This window comes from Athene cunicularia (assembly GCF_003259725.1).
Source record: "Athene cunicularia isolate RWA chromosome 2 unlocalized genomic scaffold, athCun1 chr2_part1, whole genome shotgun sequence".
Taxonomy (NCBI): Eukaryota; Metazoa; Chordata; class Aves; order Strigiformes; family Strigidae; genus Athene; species Athene cunicularia.
In genome coordinates this window covers 76,414,218-76,423,782 of record NW_020799095.1, presented here as the reverse complement: position 1 = coordinate 76,423,782, position 9,565 = coordinate 76,414,218, and the positions used below count along the sequence as shown (strand labels likewise).

Sequence of the window (9,565 nt, the reverse complement as noted above, 5' to 3'; positions counted from 1 at the left end):
GTGGGGGGCGGCTCGGGGGCGAGGTAGAGGTTTTGTGAGAAGAAATGCCGGCGCGGGAGGCAGAAGCCGGCGCTGCCCGGGGGGAAGGAAGGGGCTGCCCCGAGTCGCGCACATTTCGTCGCCGGACCCGCTTTTCTCGTGGCCGGCAGACGCTGTCATACCCGCGGCTGTAACTTCGCGTGTTTTTAATTTCCACTCTCGGGTGAATAGTAACAGCAGGTTTAGCTGCTGCTTTTACAAGGTTAACTTTGTACGCTGGAAAATCTACGTGAAAAATTGAAATAGTAAAATGATTCAGGAGCTGACGTGTTGCTCTGTCTCTTCCACAAGAGATACCCAGTAACTTTCCTCATTTTAAAAAAGTTGACAAAGAGATCATAGCCATGGTGGTTTAATGTGTAGTTTCTTTTTATATAAGGGTATTGCTTTACTTGAGGTCAGATGTGGGTATGTTTTGTCAGCACTTTTGCTCTGCTCAGATAATGTTCAGGAACTATGTAGCTCAAGCTGATAATGCAGAATTTTCATAAAGCAGGACTTCATATTGTAGCGTAAACCAAAATAAATAGAGGATGTGTGTTGTGCTATGTTTCTTGCAGTATTTGAGTTTTGTTTGTCATCTTAAGCAATAACTACAAATACACATTGCAGTAGTGAGTCAGTTCCAAGGAAAGTGTTTTGTGTCTTGGCTTTTGTTACTTTGGCATCATTTTCAATGTAGCTTTTTATCTAGCAGCACTTGATTTTCCAGTTTGAGAGGATAAAAAGAAAAAAAAAAGCTGGGAAAACATGAAACACCAGATTAAATGACAGCACCTTTGTAGAAATGTCCCTTGGGTTATGCTGTAGACATCTTTAGTATCTGTGAAAGCAGATGGTTTATCAAAATATTGGTATTTTTAAGATCTAACAACTTTTAAAATTACTTGCTGCAGTGCTGTCGTATCTCGGCAGACCAGCACTTGCTTACGCTGATGAAGTTAACATAGTGAAACTTTGATTGCTTGACCTCTGGTTGCCCAGAAAACTAGATTATTGCAAACTGTGAAGTGGATACCTGGAAATGACCAGCTGAGTAGGTAATTTTTGAACGACCACTCCAGTAGTTGATTAAATCCCTCTCTGTGGATTTAATTGAAACAACATAGTTGTTGAGTTGTTACAGGCTGTGAACGGTGGTAGTCTTTGATCTAACCTGCTTTTACAGGACTTAAGTTGGTGAAGGGAGAGACAAGAAAGAGAAAGAAGAGGGGGATGTTAATTACATCCTAAGGCATTGTCTTCTTTAACTAAATCTTCATGTTAAACTCTACACTTGGAATTTGGAGTTTTCTGGGTTTCTATATAAACACAAACACATATACATGTGACCTTATATATTGTAGTTTTATCAATATTACCCTCAAAAGCTCTGAGTAGTGGGATGAAAACTAGTCTATATACTCACTTTCCATAAATACCACTAGAATGTTACAACTTCTACAGTTTCAAACTATTGGAATTTCCCACTATTGGAATTCCACAACACTTGCCAGAATGCTGAAGAGACTTCCCAAGGTTAGAAAGCTGTAAACACTAGGAGCAGGGAAGACTGCTAGTGCCTTAAGGGAGATGAAGTCCATGCTCTAACATTATCTCGTCCCTGAATTTCTGCTACAGTGTCAAGTGGACTTTCCTAACTTGCTAGCCCACTAACAGTAGTACAGCCATTTGATTTCTGGTGGGTTTCTGCTTGACTGAATTATGCTGTGGAGCTAGAGAACTTAACTGACTGGTGAGAGGTCAGGTAAGAGGCAGTTTAGGGTAATAGCTGTCAGACTTAAGTGGCAGTTTCCTTGCCTTGGAATGAATGTGAAAAATTGCTTCTCCATAAAACCCAAATGCACCAGATACCAGGTTTTGATATATCTGTTTCGTTCTAGTTAAATCAGCTACATAACATAATCTTCACTTTTGGATACTACAGTGATGAACATCCAGTTAGAGTGGTGATAGGCAGAGAATCATTCCCAGGGGGAACAAAAAAGGACTGCATTACCCAAGGTCATTCTTTCCAAAACACACACATGAAGGATGGGGTGCAGAGTGTGTGAGCAAGTGGAAAAACAGCATCTGTTACACAGTGGAATTCCCTCTGAATGTGACAGTAGGTCATAAGGTGCATATCTTTACATGTACTTCATCGGGGTTTATTGATTTGAAGCGATCGACTACTTAACAGTCCAGATTGTTGCACTCATATGTTTGTTTGGATTTATAAAACAAGTGGGAATAGCTAGAAATTCTCATAGCCTTTGAAAAAAATATAATTGAGATTTACCTTATTTTAGTAACTTAAGGAAATCCTTTTTCGAATAAAGAATTAATTTGTTTTCAGTAAAGCATATTATGGGTGGTTTTCCCCAGCAGTCTTGAGAATAAGTGAACAGTCTGCTGTGAAAGCCAATGGACCATTAATGAGTGGGTTCAGAGAACAGTGTGCTTTTAACTTGCTTTCTTTGGTGCCAGAGAATATTCTTAAAGCAGCATTTTCACGTCCTGTCTCTTGTGCTGGCTCTAGCGCTTGTCTGACCCTTTGTGAGGCTGATTCAGTGTACAAAGTTGTCAATTTACTGTAGTGAAATACCTTGGCTTGGAAGAGTGCCGCAGGAAGATGGGCATGCCACCGCTAGTGGGTAGGTCCTGCCCGTCAGTTGAAGAGACCTGTCCTGTGCAGCTACCTGGAAGTACTCTCTAGGATAGAAGAATCACTTGTTAGGTGAAGTAGCACTTGTTCTTGTTGGTGGAAAAACCAGGGGCTCTTGATGTTTGCAGTGATATGTCGTTGCTCAATATGGCTGTGACAGAAGTACTTTCTATGTCTCTCTGTAGCGTCACTGATGTGGTACTGAATGTGTGTTTCTGTTAATTCTATGGTTTTGGCCTGCCTGAGTGAATTCGAGTCCTTCTTTTATAGATAGAAAATTATTTTTTCGTGGGAATCACTTGAATTCTATGCTTTGTGCGTAGCAACTGTTCTAATACTGAGCAAACTATAGATATGGTCTTATTGTGACTTCTACAGAAAAAAAATATTTTACTGTTTTGTATCTTTAGAACATTGTGTAGACAAACGTTGACTTTTTGAGATTTCAACTAAGAACAGAGATAGGTGATTCAAACTTGAAATTGCTTATTTTGAATCCTCTTACATCAGTACTTTAAGCTGCTATTTTTTTAGCAAAGATCTCTGATGTGTATCTGTTACGCTCTTGCAGACTTGCTGGATATTGTTGATAGAGAAATAATTAACAAAAGATAAAATCCTAAACTTAAGTCTTCTATAGAAATGGGCATTTTATGTTCATTTCTTTAATAGAATTAAATGGAGGAGTAAAGGGAAGATACCACACATCTGTCAGTAAGCAAATAAAATACTTAATTTTTATTTATATCTGGTTGTGTGTTTAAGTGATCTGAATAACTGAATGGTATTGAAATAGATATCTGTTCTTTGGAGGGAGAGATTTATGCTCATTTCTTTGTCCACAAAACATCCTGCAATCTTTAGTTGTAAGAAAATGTCAAAAATAGAGAATAAAGAAGGTGCAGGACCTATTGATTGAAACTGAAATAAGAAATAGAAAATGTCTTTCTTCTTGTGGCTGGACTGTAGACTGCTAAATTGATGGCCTTATTCCACTCAGGTAGCAAACTCACAAAATACCTATTTCTGTTTATGATGTGTTTATTTCCCTTTCATCAAGAACACCAAGGAATATCCGTGTTAGCTTCAAGAGTAGCAAAGGGTGTGTTCAGGTCATTGTTAAACATTAGTAAATTGCTTCTGCTCAGCCTCTGTTTAACTTGTTCAAATCTCAGATGGACTTTTTCCATTTCAAAGTGTTCACTTTCAGGAGGATTATCCTAAACAATCTGTATGTTGTTTTACTGGTAACTTTTTTAGGCAAAGAACACCTCTGCATATCGTCTTACTGTGTCTTATTTCCTAGAAATCTTAAAAATATAATTAGACATGGTTTGTGTTTCTTATAATGTGATCAGGCAGATAATATTCTTGTTGCTTTTTCTGGTGATCTGTCTAGTCTTTCATGTCTTGCATGAGATGAAATCCGTCTTTCATCTTCTTTCAATTGATTTTGGCTTCATTTTGCTACATAGCAAAGTTTCTAGAATTTAATTGTATAATTTGTGTTATAAATTTGAGTTCTTTAAGCAGTAGTGTAATAAGCTTTGTGTCCTTGTCAGCAGATATATGCAGAGTCTGTCGGTCTGAAGGAACTCCTGAGAAACCCCTCTATCATCCATGTGTGTGTACTGGCAGTATTAAATTTATCCATCAGGAATGGTGAGTTCTGTGTTTGTGAGTTTTTCAAATTTTTTAATATAACACGTTAACATGTCTCTAAAACCAGTATGTCTTAAGTCTTCAGGTTAACTAGTAAGTAAATCCAGTTTTCAGTGGAAATGTCTTGGGGGTTTTGATGTTTTTTACATGATGGTTCATTACACTTCACAAATAACTTAATTATGAAAAGTACTGTTAATTGTTTGTGTTTAGGACTACAGTTCTACTCATATGTCAGCTTTATGAAAACTAAGCAGAAAAATCAGTATGTTGGGGCTTTTACTGTCCACTTAGTTATGAATAAAAAGAACGTTAACCTCATAGCAAGAAATAAAAATACTTTGGTTTCGGTCATTTTGAGGTGTATGGCTGATCAGGGAAATGCTAAAATGAAAACTATAATTCTGGTCTATAGCACACATTCCTTTTGATGGTATTTTAACAACCATTTTTTCACAAATACAACAGTTCTGAATCTTAGCTGTGTATGTATGTGTCATATCTTGAAATATTTATAGGGATTGGTGTCACTAGTGGGTGTGATTTAGTGGTAATGGATGTAACTGAAGAGTCACTATTACTCAGTCAGCTTAACTTTTACTTTTTGAAACTTACTTGATGGCCTAAATGGACTTAATAAGCATGCTAATTTAAGGCCTGCCTCAATAGTACCAACATCCTGATCTATATTTGAAAATAGAGAATTGATGTGCTTTCCTTAATAGGAGGGATAAGGCAGAGAGATGTAATAGCATGTTCTAATATGATCTCTTTTTATTGCAGCTTAGTTCAGTGGCTTAAACACAGCAGAAAAGAATACTGTGAATTATGTAAACACAGATTTGCTTTCACACCAAGTAAGTACATTTTACTGGTTGGTTTTTTTTTTTAATTTCTTTGAATTTTTTGTCTTCGTATGTATGAAGTGATTACGTTTTCATTCAGCATGATAGATCCAAACTTGTGTTTTAACTTCTATATTCTTGTTGAATTGCAGTTCTTATGCATATTATTGCAGACTGGTGTGCATTGTTTAAATAATGAATGATCTGGTTCTTTCATAATCTTACGTGAGCCATAAAAGAAGTATTATTCTGTACGTCTTCTGACTGCCTCAGTCCCATTCTTTTGTTGCCAGCATTACAGCATATGGCATGTTTTCAGCCTCATTGATAAATGTGTGTGTCTGGAAATCTGAATGTTAAGGTGAAACCCCTGAAAAATTTGAATTTGAAAACCAGTTTTCAGTTACTTTTGTACTGTCCACCTGCAACACTACCATATGACTTTTGTCACTTTCAATTCATATGGTCCTGATAATTATTCCACTTGCATTTCAATCAAAATACAGTAACTACCTAGTATTACATTGCCCTTTATGTTGCAATTCAACTAAATAAGTTAGGCTACTTGTGATGAAAAATGACCGTATCTTTGTATAGTTCCCTGAGGATTCTTAATTACATTTTAACAAATAGTAGTAATAAGTGAGGTCCTTTGGTTTGGTGGCAGACTAGGCTCACTATTGCCAACTTATTCCTTGTTGAACAAGTAAAGTAGTTCTTGTGCTACATGTTTTTCTCATTATAATTACTTGTGATGATTTATTCTTTACAATTGCTGAGCTCAGTTCATGGTGCAGAAATGTAATTTAAATTTTTTTTAAACTGAGGAGTATCTGCACTGTAGAAACTGTCTTGAGATGGGAAAGATGATGAAGTTTGACTATTTTATGTGTGTGGTACAATAAAAATCAAAGCTCCTTTTTAAGATAGTAGGTCCCAGTTAGAAGAGTAGAGTGCTCATCCTCTCTCCTGCTCCCCTCTAACCCTTTTTGGGGTTTTTTTTGCTAGTTTTCTACATTGGAAGACTGAGGCGAAATAGCCAGATGATTTAGTTAAAGTATTTTCTATTGTAAAAATCCTGTAATCTACCTTCCTTCTAGATATTGAACCTCAGAATTTTCCATTTCTGCCAACAATTAAACACGTTAGACCATTTTTTAAATGATCGGTAGAAAAATGTACAGTATTAACTCTGTCTTACCACTGGAGGAGAACAGCATGTTTTACATTGATCAAAGCAATGCTTTTAGGTTATTCTTTTTAAATACTACAGAGACCTGTGCAAGAAATGTAAGAGAGGTGTCATCTGCTTGTAGGTTTTATTTGTTAAACATTTTTGTAAAGACACATAAGCTTTTCAGATGGAGAGTGATCCCCAGTTCTGGAGCTTCCTACAAGCTCATTAGCCACCTTCAAAATTGCTTTCTCCTACTAGGTCCTTTACAGAATTTTGTGTGCTGGACCAGAAGACTGCATTTCAATGATATACTTTCTTCTAAGAAGAAAGAGGACTTCCTAGTTTTGTATGGAAAAAAAAAGACAAAAGTGTATAGCATTTTCCTTAGGATATAGGAAGAAGAGTATGACAAGTCTTAAATGAAATACACTTTGTATGTGTGTTACTGCTGATACTAGAAAGCTTATTCACTGCCCTTATCGACAGAGGTGGTTCTGCAGAAGATTAATCCTTGACTGACATGGCTGTTACCAGCACAGTTTGTAATGTAGTTGCAGATTTATGGACACGTGAGAAAACATAATTGAATTACTGTGGTTTAACAAGTTAACCATTTGTTATTGGAGCCATGAAATTGATAAGCAAACCTCTTTCTTTCCTGTGTAATAGAGTACTTCCTCCACATTCAGCCTCTAGCAAGGGTCTGCTTACCTTCCTGTTACACACTGGCCACTCCCCAGACTAAGCATCCTCAGCTGATAGTGTTTTCTTCTTGGCTTCCCACATTGCACAGCATGCTTTTTTCCTACCAGGCTGCACACAGTAGTAGCATGTGTCAGGTGCCTAGCACAGATTCCTCCAGCCCTTTGTGCCCGGTGTGTCTTGTTTCGTTGTTTCTCTTGCAGCCAACATTCAGGCAGTTATGGTTTCCTTAGTTTCTCTTATCCCTCTTTATTTGGAAGACAATGTGGATTTCCAGTCTGGAAACTGGATCTTCTGCCTGTGGGAGCTGGGAAAGTGTTGCAGGTGCTGGAAAGAGAGTGACAAGGGAGAGGTGGGATTGAGGTCTCTGCCAGTCATCCAAAATCCAAAACAAAGATGGATCTGGCCTATAATCATACCAGATTTAAAGCACTTTCACATAAGTTAATTCACCATGGGATATGGTCAAATAAATGCATGTACATAATGTACATAATGTGCTTCAACGGACAGGCACTAAGTTGAGAATAATAGTGCAGTAATACCAGCAACTCCTCTTTTAGTTTAGCTTGGTTTGCTTGTTAAGGCTGTTGCTGTCATTCTGTTAAAAATGCTCCTTTGCTAGTATAATTTTTTGTCTATGGAATATTAATAAATATTCCTAGCATATATTCTTTAAGTCCTTCACAGTCTTCAGTTTCTGTAACATCTTATGACTTCTTTAGCACCTGAACTACTAGGTTAGTTACTACTTGGAAGGAAAGAGTAGAAGGCTCAGCTTGCATCTTGGCAGGAGTACAAAGGAACTGATTTTTCTTTGGAATAATAGAATCGTTCTCTAAAAATGTTTTGTCATGTAAGCAAATGACTGGATTTCCAAATGCACACTTTGGAGCTAGATTTTATATGTTTTATTATTAATTCATTTTCTGCAGTTCTTTAAGTTATGAATTAATACTACTATTTTTTAAAAAGTAGCTTTGGTCTTTTTCAGTTATGTCAATGTGCTTGTTCATTTTTAACTCATACGTTTTCCTTCTGAGTTTTTAAAGAGCAACTACTTATATTGTTTTCCTCCCCACACATGCACTTTCCTTTGTCATGTGCTAGTATGCACTTTTCTTGACGTCACACTAAACGTTCATAAGCACTGACTCATGATAGAAGGTGAGGCTGTATTTCCTATGAGAAGATAGTTTTCAAAACTTCTCTTTTCTGTACAAGGTAACATTAATATAAATATTTTCAAAAATGCAAATATAGAAGTAGATTAGCCTGATCTTTGGCTGGAGATTGGGATGGGTTCCTTCTGCTTCTTAAGCAGTTGTATTGCTGCTAAGTGATTGATACGATGTCACAAGCTTAGTTCATACAAAGATTGTAAAATGCAGGGAAGCCACATGGGTAGGATGTTCTCCAGTTTATAAATCATTATAATCTGAAACAAGCCTTTGATTCATGCATGCAAAGTTATTAATTCAAGGCTTGCGTGCACTTAGACCTTGCTGTTTTATTGTTGTAGTCCTGGTTTGTTACTATTCCTCCTCTTTCTTGTTGTTGGCTACGTTTGTTCACATTTAACTGTTAATATCAAAGTTTGTTGGATCAGGAACTATTTGTTCCTGTGAATCATTTGGACTGATTGAACTCCTAAGCTATCCTATAGCATACTGAAATTCTCCACATTAATTACTGAAGGTTGGGGTTTTTTTAATTAATCCGTAAGCCTTGATACTTTCTTGATCATCTTAAAGCCTTCTAGATATGACTAGCATATCTAGCTTAATGTGAAAGAGTTCAAGGTTCATAAATTTTAAGGCAAAGAAAAATGAGAATCATTCTGACATAACTGTAAAATACGAAGTTATATATTTCTATTTTTAAGTAATTTGTGAAAAAAACACCACTTAGCAATTGCATGTTGTTTGTAGTAACGATTTATTAAGTTCTGAACTTTCGGATCGTCAATGTTGTACAAAATGATTTCTAAAGATCTAGTTTGGAAAAGCATAAACTTCTGAAACAAAATAATACATGCTGGCACATAATTCAACATATCTGCTGCCAGTTCCAGGGTGCAGAATAAAAATGCAGTTGAGATGCAGATGAGTGTCATTTCATATGTTTTGTTAGACCTGTGGCTTGCATGATAAGGGGTGGTGTTTTTCTCCTTTTACCTTAGCAGTCTGGAGTGAAGTCTGTGTATGTCTCAAGAATGTAAAATGGAAACATAGAATGGTTTAAGTTAGAGTCTTTTGAAGTTCTAGTCCAACCTAAAGAATAACTTACAACCCCTGTTTTACCAAACCAGTGCTTTAACCCATGAACTATAAAACACATGGTTTTTACCAGTTAGTAACATAGTCGTCTTTTGTGATCTGTATACAAGGATAATTGAGGTGGTGTATAAATGGCTTGTAAGTGTAGTAGTAAATAGAATGTCTATGGGTAAGAGACCTTGTAAGTGTGGAGATTCTGTGGAGTAGGCTGTTT

General features: G+C 36.7%; 1 protein-coding gene across 5 annotated transcripts in view; it reads left to right on the top strand.

Annotated features, from left to right (window-relative positions):
- The window catches only part of MARCH6 (membrane associated ring-CH-type finger 6), a 67,083-nt gene that overhangs the window by 14,415 nt on the left and 43,103 nt on the right, over positions 1-9,565 (top strand). For all 5 annotated transcript variants that reach the window (XM_026842229.1, XM_026842227.1, XM_026842226.1 and 2 more), the window contains 2 exons: positions 4,249-4,348; positions 5,132-5,205. The gene's annotated coding sequence lies outside the window, so the exon portion shown is untranslated. The remainder of the gene's footprint in view (positions 1-4,248; positions 4,349-5,131; positions 5,206-9,565) is intronic.